The sequence below is a fragment of the Sciurus vulgaris genome (genome assembly GCF_902686455.1).
Source record: "Sciurus vulgaris genome assembly, chromosome: 6".
Taxonomy (NCBI): domain Eukaryota; kingdom Metazoa; phylum Chordata; class Mammalia; order Rodentia; family Sciuridae; genus Sciurus; species Sciurus vulgaris.
Genome location: NC_136466.1, coordinates 98,718,645 through 98,736,614, shown reverse-complemented (window position 1 = coordinate 98,736,614; position 17,970 = coordinate 98,718,645).

The window sequence follows — 17,970 nt, the reverse complement described above, 5'->3', positions numbered from 1 at the left end:
TTTAAGCAAAGAGTCCAAAGTTTTGAGTTAAAACTTCTAGTTTAATGGAATTTTTTTTTCCACACAGACACGAATGACACAGAACCCATGGATACAGAGGGTCAACTATAATTGCTTTAGAGGGAAGCCAAGTGGCATAATGGAATTAGATAGCTGTCAGTTTGGGTCTTGGCCCTGCCACCTACCCTTTGGGTGATCTTGAACCTCTTACGAAATTCTGCCAGTTGATGGAAGATGATAATACCTCCCTTGTGAGCCATATTATGGATGTTAATGGAATCATTGTTGTGTCTACTAGTGGCAGCATTCTTGCCCCCCTTAGGTTTAGTTTCTATTTTCCCTTTTCACATTGTTTTATTGGTGCATTATGGTTGTATATAATAATAAAATTTTTAATTACATTTTTGAACATGCACACAAAATAACAATATAATTTGTCCAGTATCATTCCCCAGCACTTTCACCCTCCCTCCAGACCTCCCATCCCCTCATCCCTTTTCTCTACTGTTCTCCCTTTGATTTATATAAGATTTCTTACTCCTCCACATTTCTCTTTCTTTTTCATCTCTAACTTCCACATATGAGAAAAAACATATAACCTTTGACCTTTTGTTTGGCTTATTTTGCTTAACATAATGGTCTCTAGTTCCATCCATTTTCCTTCAAATGACAGAATTTCATCTTTCTTTATGACGAAATTCAACTCCACATTTTTAAATCCATATCACATTTTTAAATCCATTCATCCACTGATGGACACCTAGGCTGGTTCCATAACTTGGCTATTATGAATTGTGCTGCTATAAACATGGGTATGCATGTGTCACTATAGTATGATGACTTTGTTTAGGATAAATGCTGAGGAGTGGTATATTTGGGTCATATGGTGGTTCCATATCTAGATTTTTTTTTATTGTAAACAAATGGGATACATGTTGTTTCTCTGTTTGTACATGGCGTAAAGGCATACCATTTGTGTAATCATAAATTTACATACAGTAATGTTGTTTGATTCATTCTGTTATTTTTTCCCTTCCCCCCACCCCTCCCACCCCTCTTTATCCTCTATACAGTACTTTCTTCCTCCATACTTGACCCCCTCCCTAACCCTAACTCTAACCCTAACATTAACCCTTCCCTCCCCCCCTTTATGTGTCATCCTCCACTTATTAGCGATATCATTCGTCCTTTGGCTTTTTGAGATTGGCTTATCTCACTTAGCATGATATTCTCCAATTTCATCCATTTGCCTGCAAATGCCATAATTTTGTCATTCTTTATGGCTGAGTAATATTCCATTGTGTATATATACCACAGTTTCTTCATCCACTCATCAATTGAAGGGCATCTAGTTTGGTTCCATAGTCTGGCTATTGTGAATTGAGCAGCTATGAACATTGATGTGGCTGTATCTCTGTGGTATGCTGATTTTAAGTCCTTTGGGTATAGGCCAAGGAGTGGGATAGCTGGGTCAAATGGAGGGTCCATTCCAGGTTTTCTAAGGAATCTCCACACTGCTTTCCAGAGTGGCTGCACTAATTTGCAGCCCCACCAGCAATGTATGAGTGTACCTTTCTCCCCACATCCTCGCCAACACCTGTTGCTTGTATTTTTGATAATCGCCATTCTAATTGGGGTGAGATGGAATCTTAGGGTGGTTTTGATTTGCATTTCTCTTATTACTAGAGATGTTGAACATTTTTTCATATGTTTATTGATTGCTTGTACATCTTCTTCTGTGAAGTGTCTGTTCATTTCCTTAGCCCATTTCTCGATTGGATTATTTGTATTGTTGGTGTAGAGTTTTTTGAGTTCTTTATAGATTCTGGAGATTAGTGCTCTATCTGAAGTATGATTGGCAAAGATATTCTCCCACTCTGTAGGCTCTTTCTTCACATTACTGATAGTTTCCTTTGCTGAGAGAAAGCTTTTTAGTTTGAATCTATCCCAGGTATTGATTCTTGCTTTTATTTCTTGTGCTATGGGAGTCCTGTTGAGGAAGTCTGGTCCTAGGCCGACATGTTGAAGATCGGGACCTACTTTTTCTTCTATAATCTGCAGAGTCTCTGGTCTGATTCCAAGGTCCTTAATCCATTTTGAGTTGAGTTTTGTGCATGGTGAGAGATATGGGTTTAGTTTCATTCTGTTGCATATGGATTTCCAATTCTCCCAGCACCATTTGTTGAAGAGGCTATCTTTTCTCCATTGCATATTTTTGGCGCCTTTGTCTAGTATGAGAAAGTTGTATTTATTTGGGTTTGTGTCCGTGTCCTCTATTCTGTACCATTGATCTACCTGTCTATTTTGGTACCAGTACCATGCCGTCTTTGTTACTATTGCTTTGTAATAAAGTTGAAGTTCGGGTATTGCGATACCCCCTGCTTCATTTTTCCTGCGAAGGATTGCTTTAGCTATTCTGGGTTTCTTATTCTTCCAGATGAATTTCATGATTGCTTGCTCTATTTCTGTAAGGTACGTCATTGGGATTTTAATTGGGATTGCATTGAATCTGTATAGCACTTTTGGTAGTATGGCCATTTTGACAATATTAATTCGGCCTATCCAAGAACATGGGAGATCTTTCCATCTTCTAAGGTTTTCTTTAATATCTTTCTTTAGTGTTCTGTAGTTCTCATTGTAGAGGTCTTTCACCTCTTTTGTGAGATTGATTCCCAAGTATTTTATTTTTTTCGATGCTATGGTGAATGATGTAGTTTTCATAATTTCTCTTTCTGAGGATTCATCACTTATGTATAAAAATGCATTGGATTTATGGGCATTGATCTTGTAACCTGCCACTTTACTGAATTCACTTATGAGTTCTAACAGTTTTCTGGTGGAATTTCCTGGTTCCTCTAAGTATATAATCATATCATCCGCAAATAGGGATAGTTTGAGTTCTTCTTTTCCTATTCGTATTCCTTTAATTTCCTTGGTCTGTCTAATTGCTCTGGCTAGAGTCTCAAGAACGATATTGAATAGGAGTGGTGAAAGAGGGCATCCCTGCCTTGTTCCAGTTTTTAGGGGGAATGCTTTCAGTTTTTCACCGTTTAGAATGATATTAGCCATGGGCTTAGCATAGATGGCCTTTACAATGTTAAGGAATGTTCCCACTATCCCTATTTTTTCTAGTGTTTTGAGCATGAAGGGGTGTTTTATTTTATCAAATGCTTTTTCTGCATCTATTGAAATAATCATGTGATTCTTGACTTTAAGTCTATTGATATGGTGAATGACATTTATTGATTTCCGGATGTTGAACCAACCTTGCATCCCTGGGATAAAACCCACTTGATCGTGGTGCACTATCTTTTTAATATATTTTTGTATGCGATTTGCTAAAATTTTATTGAAAATTTTTGTGTCAATGTTCATTAATGATATCGGTCTGAAATTTTCTTTCCTCGATTTGTCTCTGTCTGGCTTGGGTATCAGGGTAATACTGGTTTCATAGAATGAGTTTGGGAGGGTACCCTCCTCTTCTATTTCATGGAATACTTTGAGAAGTATTGGAATGAGCTCTTCTTTAAAGATTTTGTAGAACTCGGCTGAGAACCCATCTGGTCCTGGACTTTTCTTTGTTGGTAGGCTTTTGATGACCTCTTCTACTTCATTACTTGAAATTGTTCTATTTAAATTGTGCATGTCCTCCTCGTTCAATTTAGGCAATTCATATGTCTCTAGAAACCTGTTGATGTCTTCGAAATTTTCTATTTTGTTAGAATATAGATTTTCAAAATAGCTTCTAATTATGTTTTGTATTTCAATCGTGTCTGTTGTGATATTTCCTTGTTCATTCCGAATTTTGGTGATTTGAGTTTTCTCTCGTCTTCTCTTTGTTAGAGTGGCTAAGGGTTTATCAATTTTGTTTATTTTTCCAAAGAACCAACTATTTATTTTGTCAATTTTTTGTATAGTTTCTTTTGTTTCAATTTCGTTGATTTCAGCTCTGAGTTTAACTATTTCCTGTCTTCTACTACTTTTGGTGTTGGTCTGTTCTTCTTTTTCTAGGGCTTTGAGCTGAAGTGTTAGGTTGTTTATTTGTTGATTTTTACTTCTTTTATTGAATGCGCTCCATGAAATAAATTTTCCTCTAAGTACTGCTTTCATAGTGTCCCAAAGATTTTGATATGATGTTTCTTTGTTCTCATTTACCTCTAAGAATTTTTAAATTTCCTTCCTAATATCTTCTGTTATCCATTCATCATGTAATAGCATATTGTTTAATCTCCAGGTGTTGGAGTAGCTTCTGTTTTTTACTCTTTCATTTATTTCTAACTTCAATCCATTATGATCTGATAGAATACAAGGTAGTGTCTCTATCTTCTTGTATTTGCTTACATTAGCTTTGTGGCATAATATATGGTCTATTTTAGAGAAGGATCCATGTGCTGCTGAGAAGAAAGTGTATTCGCTCTTGGTTGGATGGTATATTCTATAAATGTCCGTTAAGTCTAAATTATTGATTGTGTTATTGAGATCTATGGTTTCTTTGTTCAATTTTTGTTTGGAAGATCTGTCCAGTGGTGAGAGAGGCGTGTTAAAATCACCTAGTATTATTGTGTTATGGTCTATTTGGTTTCTGAAATTGAGAAGGATTTGTTTGACATACATGGATGAGCTACTGTTTGGGGCATAGATGTTTATGATTGTTATGTCTTGCTGATTTATGGTTCCCTTAAGCAGTATGTAATGTCCTTCTTTATCCCTTCTGACTAGTTTTGACTTGAAGTCCACATTATCTGAAATGAGGATGGATACTTCAGCTTTTTTGCTGAGTCCATGTGCATGGTATGTTTTCCCCCATCCTTTCACCTTTAGTCTATGGGTATCTCTTTCTATGAGGTGAGTCTCTTGCAGGCAACATATTGTTGGATCTTTCTTTTTGATCCAATCCGCTAGTCTATGTCTTTTGGTTGATGAGTTCAGGCCATTAATATTCAGGGTTATTATTGAGATATGATTAGTATTCCCGGTCATTTGGTTCATTTTATTTATTTATTTATTTATTTATTTATTTTGAGACGACTTGGTTCTTCCTTTATTTGACAATTCCTTTAGGATAGTTCCTCCCATTGCTGATTTGTTTCTTTGTTTTTCATCTCTTCCTTGTGGAATATTTTGCTGAGAATGTTCTGTAATGCTGGCTTTCTTTTTGTAAATTCTTTTAGCTTTTGTTTATCATGGAAGGATTTTATTTCATCATCAAATTTGAAGGTAAGTTTTGCTGGGTATAAGATTCTTGGTTGGCATCCATTTTCTTTCAGGGCTTGAAAAATGTTGTTCCAGGCCCTTCTAGCTTTTAGGGTCTGGATTGAAAAATCTGCTGATATCCGTATTGGTTTCCCCCTGAATGTAATTTGATTCCTCTCTCTTGCGGCCTTTAAAATTCTGTCTTTATTTTGTATGTTGGGCATTTTCATTATAATGTGCCTTGGTGTGGGTCTGTTGTAATTTTGTATATTTGGAGTCCTATAAGCCTCTTGTACTTGATCTTCCATTTCATTCTTCAGATTTGGGAAATTTTCTGATAGTATTTCATTGAATAGATTGTTCATTCCTTTGGTCTGTTTCTCTAAGCCTTCCTCAATTCCAATAATTCTTAAATTTGGCCTCTTCATGATATCCCATAGTTCTTGGAGATTCTGTTCATGATTTCTTACCATCTTCTCTGTTTGTTCAACTTTGTTTTCAAGGTTAAATATTTTATCTTCAATGTCTGATGTTCTGTCTTCCAGGTGTTCTATTCTATTGGTTATGCTTTCTATGGAGTTCTTAATTTGGTTTATTGTTTCCTTCATTTCAAGGATTTCTGTTTGGTTTTTTTTCAATATCTCTAACTCTTTATTGAAGTGATCTTTTGCTTCCTGTATTTGCTCTTTTAACTGTCGATTGGTGTGATCATTCAGTGCCTGCATTTGCTCTTGCATCTCATCATTTGCTTCCCTGAGCATTTTAATTATGTACATTCTGAACTCCCTTTCTGTCATTTCTTCTGCCATGCTGTCGTTGGGTTTCATTGATGTAACATCTAGATTTGTTTGCAGCATTTTCTTTCCTTGTTTTCTCATATTGTTCAGGTATCAGTTGACCGCTGTGATATTGCAGATTTCCTTTATTGTCTTATAATATCCCTGAAGATTTCTATTATATCCCCTCTTAGTCTTCAGTAGCCTGAAGTCTTGGAGGAAGTTGATGATGCAGTGCTCCACAAGGGAGCTGACTCCCTAGGGGTGGTGGCCTTCCGGTGGGGTATATTCCCTGCTAGTGGGCAGAGGTACCTTCACTTGCTGATGAATGGTCATCTAAAAGGGAAGTAGGATGTGGGCTGATGCAAGACCAGTTTGGGCCTGTGTCTCTGATTTTACAGTCCTTTTGGGACAACCTCACCCGACAGGGAGGAGTCACCCGGTGGGGAGGTGTCACTGGTCGGTTTTCCTCCCAGAGGTTCCGTTCAATTCACAACTACCGCCTGGGCTGGGCAGCCTTCTTCTGCAATGTTCCCAGGGACCCGGACCTACCTCCTGGGCCTGGAAGCCTCACCCTTCGCAAACGAATCTCCTTAGGCTGCCTCTCCTCAGAGAAGCTGCCTACAGTCCTGGAGCCTTCGCTCCGCCCCTCAGTTTGTCTGTGGGGCTCTTCCACCAAGAAGCCGTCTAGGACCCTGCTCTGCACTTTTCGCCTGGCTATGCGGCCCCTCCTCTGAGCAGCCACCTGGAGCCCCTTACAATCGCTCCGAGTCCCAGTGACCCGCCACACGCCTTTTCCTCTGGCAGCCACCTGTTGTTCCGTGCGGTTGCTCTTAAGTCCAAGTGACCCACCACGCACCTCTTTCTCCACCAGGCAGTCACCCAGAGATCTAGTGCGTCACGAGTCCCAAGAACTCACTGTGCACCTTCTTGTCCCAACTGCCACCCGTAGCCCTGGTGCAGTCACTTCGAGCCCAAGCACCCCGCCGTGCTCCTCCTCCTTCTCCAGACAACCCCCCTGTGTTCAGGAGCGGATGCTCTGGGACCAAACCACTCACCCCGCTGTTCCACCGGATAGCCGCCCAGAGCCCTGGCGCAGCTGCTCCAATTCCAAGCGACGTGCCGAGCCCGTATTTCTCCTTCTCCTCTGGGCAGCCCCCTGTGTTCAGGGATGTTCGCTTTCAGTCCAAACAGCTCACCGAGCACCTTCTCCTTTGGGCAGCCTCCCAGAGCCCGGGTGGGTTGCGCCGAGTCCAAGCACTGTGGTGAACAGCCACCTCTCCAATGCTCCCAGTTGTCTGCGATCACTGCTCCGGCGGGGGGAGGGGCGTCTCGCTGGCAGCTCTACTTCACAAAAGTTCCCTGCTTTCGGGGCTACCGCCCCTTCCGGGACGTCTGCCCAGTGGGAAACACTCACCCGGCTGCTTTGAGTTGGTCCCAAGTCTCTCAATATCTCCTCTTCTTGAGTCCTGAGTCCACGCTGCTTCTCCGGATAGCCGCCCGGAGCCCTGGCGCAGCTGCTCCAACTCCAAGCGACGTGCTGAGCCCGTGTTTCTCCTTCTCCTCTGGGCAGCCCCCTGAGTTCAGGGGTGGTCGCTCTCAGTCCAAACAGCTCACCAAGCACCTTCTCCTTTGGGCAGCCTCCCAGAGCCCGGGTGGGTTGCGCCGAGTCCAAGCGCTATGGTGAACAGCCACCTCTCCAATGCTCCCAGTTGTCTGTGATCACTGCTCTGGCGGGGGGAGGGGCGTCTCGCCAGCAGCTCTACTTCGCTAAGATCCCTGCTTTCGGGGCTACCGCCCCGTCCGGGACGCCTGCCCAGTGGGAGACACTCACCCGGCTGCTTTGAGTTGGTCCCAAGTCTCTCTATATCTCCTCTTCTTGAGTCCTGAGTCCTGGAGCAACACGAAACGCAGCCACCCTCTAGTTCGCCATCTTGAATCCCCCGAAATCAAACAATTGATCCAATATGTTTCAGTTAATAAATGGCAAAGAACTTTAATGTAGGTCTTTTGGCTCTAAGTCCATGGTGTATTCTATAGCTCCAGAGCTGCTTCCCGGAGTATATTTGTACTGTTTCTTCATTAGTTTACTTTCTTGCTGTTTGCCTGGAACCTCCTCTTTAGTTCCTAGGGCCCCATATCTAGATTTTTGAGGAACCACAATAATGATTTCCATAGTGATTATACCAATTTACAGTACCACCATCAGTTTAAAAGTGTTCCATTTTTTTTGCATTCTTTCTAGCATTTATTATTCCTGACTAATGTGAGATGAAATCTCAGTTTAGTTTTGATTTGCACTTCTCTAATTTCTGATTATGTTATTTCATATTTTTATGTATTTGTTGATGATTTGTATTTGAACTTTTTTGGAAGTGTCTATTTAATTCATTTGTGTATTTATTAATTGGGTTATTTTATTTTTTGGTGTTCCATTTTTTGAGTTCTTCATATATCCTAGATATTAATTCACTATCAGAATAATAGGTAGCAAAGATTTTCTCAATTCTATACATTCTCTCTTCACAATACTAATTATTTCCTTTGTTTTGCAGCATCATTTTAATTTGATGCCATCTCATTTATTAATTCCTGATGTTATTTCCTGAACTTTAGGTGTTCTATTAAGAAAGTCACTTCCTGTGCCTATAGTTGAAGTGTTGATCTTATTTTTTGTTTTAGGAGTTGCATAATTTCTCCTCTAATACCTGGGTCTTTAATCCATTTGGTGTTGATTTTTGTTCAGGATGAGAGATAAAGGTGTAGTCTCATTCTTCTACATCTGGATAGCCAGTTTTCCCTATACCATTTGTTAAAGAAGCTATCTTTTCTCCAATGTATTTCTTTGGCACCAGATGATTGTAGATGTGTGGGATTGTCTCTGTGACTTCTGTTCTGTGTCATTGGTCTACGTATCTGTTTTTATGGCAGTACCATGCAGTTTTTGTTACTATAGCTCTATAGTATAATTTGAAGTCAGGTATTGTGATGCTTCCAGCATTACTGTTTTTGGTTTAGGATTGCTTTGGCTATTGTGGTTCTTTTATTCTTCCAAATGAATTTTAGGACTATTTTTTCTCGTTCTGTGAAGAATGTCATTGGTATTTTGATGGGGATCACATTGAATCTATATATATTGCTTTTGGTAGTATGACCATTATAATCATATTAATTCTGCCTATCCATGAACATGGAAGGTCATCCCATTTTCTTGTGCCTTCTTCAATTTCTTTCTTCAATATTCTTTATTATAGAGATCATTCACCTTCTTGGTTAGATTTAATCCTAGGTATTTTTTTTTTTGAGGCTATTGTGAATAGAATTGTTTTCCAAATTTCTTTCTCAGTACATTTGTTGTTGGCATACATGAAGCCTATTGATTTTTGTCTATTGATTTTGTAAGCTACTACTTTGTTGAACTTATTACCTCTAGTAGTCTTTTGGTGGAGATTATTTTTTATCTTCAAAGTATGGGATAGTATCATCTGCAAACAGTGATAATTTTACTTCTTTCTTTCTTATTTTCATTCCTTTTATTTCTTTCGCTTGCCTAATTGATCTGGTCAGAATTTCTAGTACTATATTAAATAGGAGTGGTAAGAGTGGACATCCTTGTCTTGTTCCAGGTTTTAAAGGGGATGCTTTCAAATTTTCCCCATTTACTATGAAGTTGGCTTTGTGTTTTTCATCTTAGCTCATATGATGTTGAAGTAGATTCCTTCTATCCCTAGTTTCTTCAGTGTTTTTTTTTTCTTTCTGTGAGTGGGTGTTGAAGACCTTCTCTACATCTACTGAGATGACTAAATAATTTTGTCCTTAATTCTATTTATGTGATAAATTATATTTATTAACTTGAGTATTTTAAACCACTCTTGCATCTCTGGAATAATACCAACTTGGTTATGATGTACAGTCTTCTTAACATGTTGCTGAAAATGATTTGTTAACAGCATATTAAGTATTATTATAAGTTCATCAGGGATATTGGTCTGTAGTTTTCTTTCCTGGATGTGTCCAACTTTGGTATGAGTGTGATACTGGCTTCATAGAATGGATTTGCAAGTGTTCTATCCCTTTCTATTTCATGGAATAATTTGATAAGTATTGGCATTAGTGGTCTTTAAAGATCTGGTAGAATTCAGCTTAGAATCCATCTGAGAATCCATCTAGCTCTGGGCTTTTCTTTGTTGGAATACTTTTTATTACTGTTTTTTATCATTACAAGTTATTTGTCTAAGTTTTTTATGTCCTCTTGGTTCAATTTTATCATATGTGTCAAAAATGTATTAATTTTTCTAGGTTTTCCAATTTTTTGAAGTATAAATTTTCAAACTAGTTCCTAATGATTGCTGGATTTCTGTGATATCTGTGCTAATTTATCTTTTTTCATCTCTAATTTTGTTAATTTGGGTCTTCTCTCTCTCTCTCTCTTTCTCTCTCTCTCTCTCTCTCTCTTTATTAATTTGACTTAGAGCTTATCAATCTGGTTGATAAAGTTTGGAAGTTTTTCCGTTATTATTTCCCTGAAGAGATTATCCATTCCATTAACCTTCATCTCACAACCCTCCTCAATTCCAGTGATTCTTAAATTTAGTCTCTTATTTTTCCCAAAGTTCTGTATATTCTGATCACAGTTACTTATTTTCTATTCTTTAATACTGTAAGAATGTTCAAGGTTGGCCACTTCCAGTTTTGAGATTCTGTCTTCAGTAGGGTCTACTCTATTAGAGAGACTTTCAACTGAACATTTTATTTGATTTATTGTGTCTTTCATTTCCAAGATTTCTATTTGGTTCTTTTTAAATATCTCTATCTCCTTGTTGAATTTCTCATTTATATCCTGCACTGATTTTTAAAATTCATTTAGTTGTTTTTCTGTGTTATCTTGGAAACCATTGATCATTTGTATAATTATTCTTTTGAATTCTTTATCTGCTATTTCATCCACTTCAGTTGCTGGTGAATTATGACTCTTACAAGGTGTCATGTTACCTTGTCTTTTCATATTTCTTATATTCCTGTGTTGAGTTTTATGCATTGCTTAGGAAGGATTTCTGTTCCACTTTTATGTGTGGACCTTTTCAAGACATTATCTTCACTTACCAAAGTGTTCTAGAGGGATCTAGATTGAGACTCCTTTGTAGGCGTGGTATCTGCAAACTTTGTGTCAATTTTCTCTGTTTTTGCTGTAGCAGAGTACCTACTTCTAGCCTTTTATACTTGGATTCTGGTTATTAGTTTGGATTTTTGTCTCTTCTTAGTCTTTTATTAAAATATAACTGAAGTTTGAGTGTCATTAATTTCTGTGTGAAACAAGGTGTGCTGTCTTGGCTGAGTTTAGCTCAGCAGTAGAGTCTCTACACTGTGACCTTATAGTTTCCCTGTAGCTTCCCAACATATCACAGAATGGAGGAAACAAACAATAGCAACAACCAATGCAAACAATATACAGTATTAAAATAAATACCTGTTTCCTACTATGACATCTACAATGTTAATTACCACAAAAAAACCCAGAAATGGTAGGGCTGGCAGTTGCCAACAACAAAATTAAGTAACCATAAACTAGATCTGGCATTAAAGCAAACAACAAATGTCAACTATGTCATCCACAATAGTAACAATTGCATCAGCATGAATGGTGGGGATAGGAATTTTATAAACCAATTAGTTCTAAAAGATGGCAAAAATACAACTAAGAGAAAAGAAAATGTGATGGGAAGGTAGAAAAGGGTTAACAATTTCAAAAAGTGAACAGAGAGGAGGCAGAAGAGAAGTAACAGGTAGTGGTAATAAGGATGGAGGATGAAAAATGGGAGAAACAAAGTAAAGGCTAAAATGCTAAAAGCAAGAAAACAAAATATGTCTATATGTTCATGAACCAATTAGCACAGCAAGAACACACACACACACACACAAACACACACACACACACACACACGGAAAAAGATTCTTAATGAAAAATGAGGGAATTGTCTCCATGAGATGGTCAAAATAGTCAATGAGCTTGGATGGTCACTGCCTATGCCCAACAGTCCTTCTTCCCATTTCCTCTAGAACTGTGTATGAGAGAGAGAGAGAGAGAGAGAGAGAGAGAGAGAGAGAGAGAGAGAGAGAGAGAGAGAGAGAGAGAGAAAGAGAGAGAAAAGGCTAGGCTTTTTAACCCAATCACTTTTTGTGTTGTTCACTGATTTGCCACTTGGAATGGCTTATGACTGAAGCTGGTTGAAATAACTCTGAGTTTCCCTTCTCATCCGTATAACATAGAATGGAATGGGAAGCACTGTCAGTTGGAGTTTTAATTCATTCCCAGGGTGGTGCTGCAGAGTTCTATAGGAGGAGTTCCATTGGCTAGGGTTTAAGTCTAATCAGGACTTAGGGGCTTTGTTGGGTGGTATTTGTTCTGGAAAGATTAGTTTGACATACCCTAGGACCAGGCAAGACTCTGAGCTCTGCTGGAAGTCTGGATCTCAGGCACCTCCCAAGAATTATACTCATGGAAGCCAATACTCCACACATTCTGCTGCCCATAATCCATTTTTCCCAGGCTTAGTTCTTGCATCTATTCACCCCCACCTCCTCAGATTCCCTTCAGTTGACCATGTGAGCCACTAGACTCAAAGGAAAAGTAAGTTATGCTCCTCTTCACTTTTTCAACTTGAATCCCCTTGGATACTTGTTGGAACAGTATGGCAGTGTTTTCTATGATTTCTCAGTTCCTGCGGCAGCAGCTGCAACAGCTGGCCACCTCAGGATGGCTCCTGCCTCAGCTGTCCAAGGCCAATTGAGAAACAGAACACTCTTCAAATACCAGTTCACCAGAAGAGTGCTCTGGGTCAGCTAAGTGCAGACTGCTTTTTTGATCTCAGGTTTTTCTGTACTAAATATGTCCTTTGTGTTCCTTTCTGTGTCCTTCTTCTGTGTGGTGAACTAGCACATTGCCACTGCTGAAACTCAATTTAATTCCAAAGTACTCTTCATTCTTCATTCAATGTATCAAATTTCTGGTTCTAAGATACTCTGACTGTACAATGTTGAATTTTAATAAAATTCCTTTCACCTACCTTGCTGAGAAATAGTACTCCCACTGCTTGAATTCTGAGCCACACAGCAAATAAAAATGCAGCCTTTCTCTACTCTGCCATCTTGAATTACAGCATTCCTCCCTTTGGAATAATACTGCTAGGTCAATAGAACATAATGTTAAAGGAAAAGGAAGGACTGATTTTTCTAGGAGGTCATGATCAGTAATAGTGAATGACACCATGTCTATTTTCATCCTTTGATTCCTGGACCCATGAATCCTTGCTATGGAAGAAACATATACATGTATTAATTACTAATTCAAGCATGCTCTCTGGAGAGTTTTTCCCAGTCCTGCAATGTATTTCCACAAAGCTGATGCTATAAGTAAGTCCTCAAAAGTCCATTCCACTCTTTGATCAAATCAGGTACTTTGGTTTGAAATTACATGAGGAGGAAACCAATTACCATATTTCTTTGACTGTGAAGTGAGTTCCTTGGTCAAAAGCAATGCTGTGTGGAATATTGTATCAGTGGATAAGGCATTGTATAAGTTCATGAATTATAGTTTTGACAGAAGAATTGAATGCAGGGAAGGCAAGCCCATATCTAGAGTGTAGTTCTCACTACAAGGTACAGCTTAGAGAGAAAAGCCATCACAAAGTTCTTCAAGGATGCTGTGATCCCCTTCACCAATTCATCTCTCACAGTATTAGTGAAAGCTATGTATTCTATGAATGAATAGGTCTTCAATGACAAAGCCATTCCAGTCTTCCTTCGAATCTCTTTTTTTTTTTTCTGTATTAAACTAAAACAAACCCAGCATTTCCAATTTACTCATGGTGGGCCATCTTTTGGAACACATTTTCTTTAACTAACCAGTTAGAGACCCTTCTAACTTTTTGAGCTGCAGCACTAAATGCAAATCTCCACTTATTAATCCCAAATTAATAAAATTGGCCTGATCCAACTTTATATTCCCTACATTATCCTATGCTCCTAGTATTCATTCCCATACATGGTTACTGGGTTTTGTATATATAAATTAGAAAACTCAGGCAGTTCTGAAGTGTAGCATACTTCCTTGTGTGTTACACTTTGTACCTCACGTTGGGGGCATACTGGAATTTGAATCTAATTAGAGACAAAGACTAGAAGGGTGGTAGAGGGTGTGTACTGAAAATAATCTGCATAATAGCTACCTCAAGGGAAGACATTACAGTTCACTCAGACAGAACAGGGTTAATCCCCTCATATTAGGATGGAGATGTTGTTACCTATGGGAGTGGGGAGGCTACTACCACATGGGGAGAGGGTAGAGATGCTGCTTCCACTGGGGAGATCTCTTCTATTGACAAAGACTCATCAGAATTTAGGTATTCAAGTCCCCAATTTCATTCAGGTCTTCCCACACATCCCCATCCCAACTTACAGAATCTAAATTTCTTTCCCAGTCAGTGCTCTCACTTTAAAGTAGGCATCCTGGGAGACTTGCAGTTCAACATGAATTATAATTCAGTCAGCCAAAGGATTAGATTCTGCATTTGATTTTCAGTAGTCTCAGTTCTGCATCTATAGGAGATAAGGGTCAGATCATTAGTGTAGTAACTAAGTAGAGAAAATGAACCTCTAAACTCATGCTATATTTCTCTTTGATCTCTTTGTCCAGTGACATTGGAGCAACAAATCACCCTCATTATGTCAGTTGGTCAGTTGGTTTTTTTAATAGAGTATATTCAAAGTCACCCAACTCTTGATTCTTGTAACTGGCTGGGAGTATCCAAAGCAGATATTTTATGTATTTTCAATATCAGTTCATGCCATGAACTACCAGTACTCTTATGCATATACCTATTATATGAAATGACTCACACAGTTATGGAGGCTGAGAAGACCTATGCTCTGATCTTCCTTTTGCAAGAGAGAGCTCAGGAGTGTTGGTCATGTAGATTTAGTGAAAGTCTGAAGGCCTGAGAACCAGGAGAACCAATGATGTAAGTTCTAATCAGCATAAAAGAAAAATACAGTGGAAAAAAAAAAAAGCATTTTCTCCCTTATCTTACTCTTGCCTTTTTTTTTTTTTCCATTCAGTCCCTCAACATATTGACTGAGGCCCACTCACATCAGAGAGCAACCTGTTTCACTCAGACTACTGATTCAGATATTACTATCATCCAGAAGTACCATTACAGACACACCTAGAATGAAATGTTTGGGTACTCTCTCATCTCAGTCAAAGAGACACAAAATTAACCATCACAACAACTAATAAAGTTTTATTGGAACATAGCCACACTCATTTGTATATGTAATGTCTTCAATGGCTGCTTTCGTGTTACAGCAGCAGAGCTCATAGGTAGAGACAGACCATATGACCTGCAAAGCCTAAAATATTTATTACTTGACTCTCTATAGAGAACATTTTGCTCACTATTGTCCTATGAGAGTGTTTTAAACTTTTAATATGCATATAAATCACCTGCAGATCTTATTAAAATGTTGATTCTGATTCAGTAAGTCAGAGCCAGGATTGTTCATTTCCATCATGGTACTGGGTGAGGCCAATGTCGATAGACTGAAGACTATGTTCTATATCTCAATTTTCACTCTCATTAGAGCCCCCGACTACCATACCTTGATCTCCTGCCTTCTCCATTTTCTTCTAGGTTCCTCTTACTTCAATCCTGTTCTTTCTATGCTCTGTCTTTACTATTTCAGTTTATTGTGATTTCTTCCTCATTGCATTTTCTTTCACTCTTTTACCTTTAAATGTATTCTGTGTTGCCTTGTTATTTGATGTTAAATGTGTGACAGTCTTAATTCTTCCCAAAGATTTAAACTCCATCAATATAGGGATCTTGATTTTAGACATTGACCATCCATTAGTCTCACATAGTATCTTACATGTGGCAGATGCTCTCAAACTATTTATAAAGTTAATTACTGTCCCACATCTAGAAAAAATAGTTATTGATAGGATGTCATCACAGTAAGTGAGCTGATATTCTTTTCCAGTGACCATATTTTTAGTACTAATTTTTTTCTCTACTATTATTGGTGGTGAGGATTATGTTTCTTCCAGAACAAAAACAGTGTTGAAATGAAATCCAAGTCTTTGGATTGGTATATTAAATCATACTATGGAATTGAAATTGAAATTTGATTCAAGCCTTGAGATGAAGAGTACACCTTAATTATGAACTGAAAAACTGCTTACTGTGCAAATTGTCTGGACGCTGGTGAATTAGAAATGCAATGTTAATTTCCTAGTTTAGTAATCTCATTTTCAGAATTTGCTTGAAGAGGTATTGATAAATTGCAATAGCCAATCATGTATGAAAGTTTACAGACTATGAATATGTTTTATTTTGCCATTAAACATCATACATTCCTGCATTTGAAGAGAATTATGTGAGTAGTTAAATAAGATGAGAAACTTCTGTAGTCATAAAAATTAGTCAATTTATTTTGCTCTCCTAATCAGTTTAAATTTCTCCCTGGATTATTTCAGTATATCTCAAGAATAAAAGCAGTATGATTATGAAGCTACTTTGAAAGAATCTGATAGATAGACATAAAAAGCAGTTACAAGTGGTTGGCATTTCAAAAGTCCTCAGAGCAACATTTATCTTTAAACAAAATTATATGAGAACATTTCACTATTTAATAAATTTTGGAGTTAAAAATATACTTACCTTTGTCATAAGTGGGCCCAAGGAAAAATTATAAAGAAATTTTACTTGTGAAGCATTGTATCAGGTTTTAATAAAGTACTTTATTTCTAAATATTTTAAAGTGTCAACACATTTTTTCTTTTAATCAACACATTTATTTTTGACTTTTAAATTTATTCTTACTACTATCCTCATTCTAACAGCAACCACCATCATAAGCGGAGAGGCAGTCACCTTGGTACATCACAGTTTATCCACAGGGTGGAGCCATGTGGCTAGATCCTGGAGACACCAATTTTATTGCACTCATGATTTTGAAATAACTCATGGTAAATACAACCCACCACATTTCTTGTTTCTGCATGCAGTTTTCTCTGGTACTATTCGTTTAGATTCCTTATAAACTCTCACTTTAGCATAGTGCCATCTTTTTCCATTGCAGTCTGTCTTCTGTAGCAGTGGTTTTTCCAACTTTGACTGCACAATGAAATCACCTGGGCAATTTTTAAAAGCAGTTTTGCTGGGGGTTCTATATTAGCCTAATTGAACAGAAATCTTTCTAGGGTAGAGTCTGGCCATTGACATGTTTAAAGGTTCCACAGGTGATTCCATCCTGACAGCAAGGGTGCAAACCCACTCTCTATACTATCACTATAGATATCTTTTTCAATTATAAATTTAATCACTACATTCCTCCAGTCTAATCATTCATTGACTTCTCATCAACTTTAGGGTAACATCAACCTCCTTGACAAGGCAAACAATTCCCTCTCTGGTGTCATTACCACCACCCTCCAATCCCCAACACATGCAGTGACCCAGCCTACAGAACTGCTGTGGGCTTCTAAATTTCACAGGTTTTCTCACTCCTCCAGGCTTGTGCTCATATTCTTAGCAATGAATACAGTAGGCTAATTAATATTTATTGAAAGGCTAAATGAATAATGTAAAATGGCTTTATTTTATTTAGGACAGCAATGTTTACTTTTGTCAAATGCCTGGAAGTGTTTATTTATCTTACAGTGACTTAACAGTATAGAATATGGCATCTAATCAACCAACAAATGTTTAATATATTTTAAAGAAGACACTATGTTCTGCCAACGTAGTCATATGTTCTGCTAAATAACTCAATTCAAAGATAACATTTGAAACTTTCTTAGGAACAGCTGCTTCTACATTGTACTTTTTTTCAATCTAAATTTCTCAACTCTAACAATTGTATTTAAGGCAACAGAATGGACTGCTTACATGCGTGATGGTGCAAATATTATGTTTAAATGAGTGGGTCCTTGTACCCACTG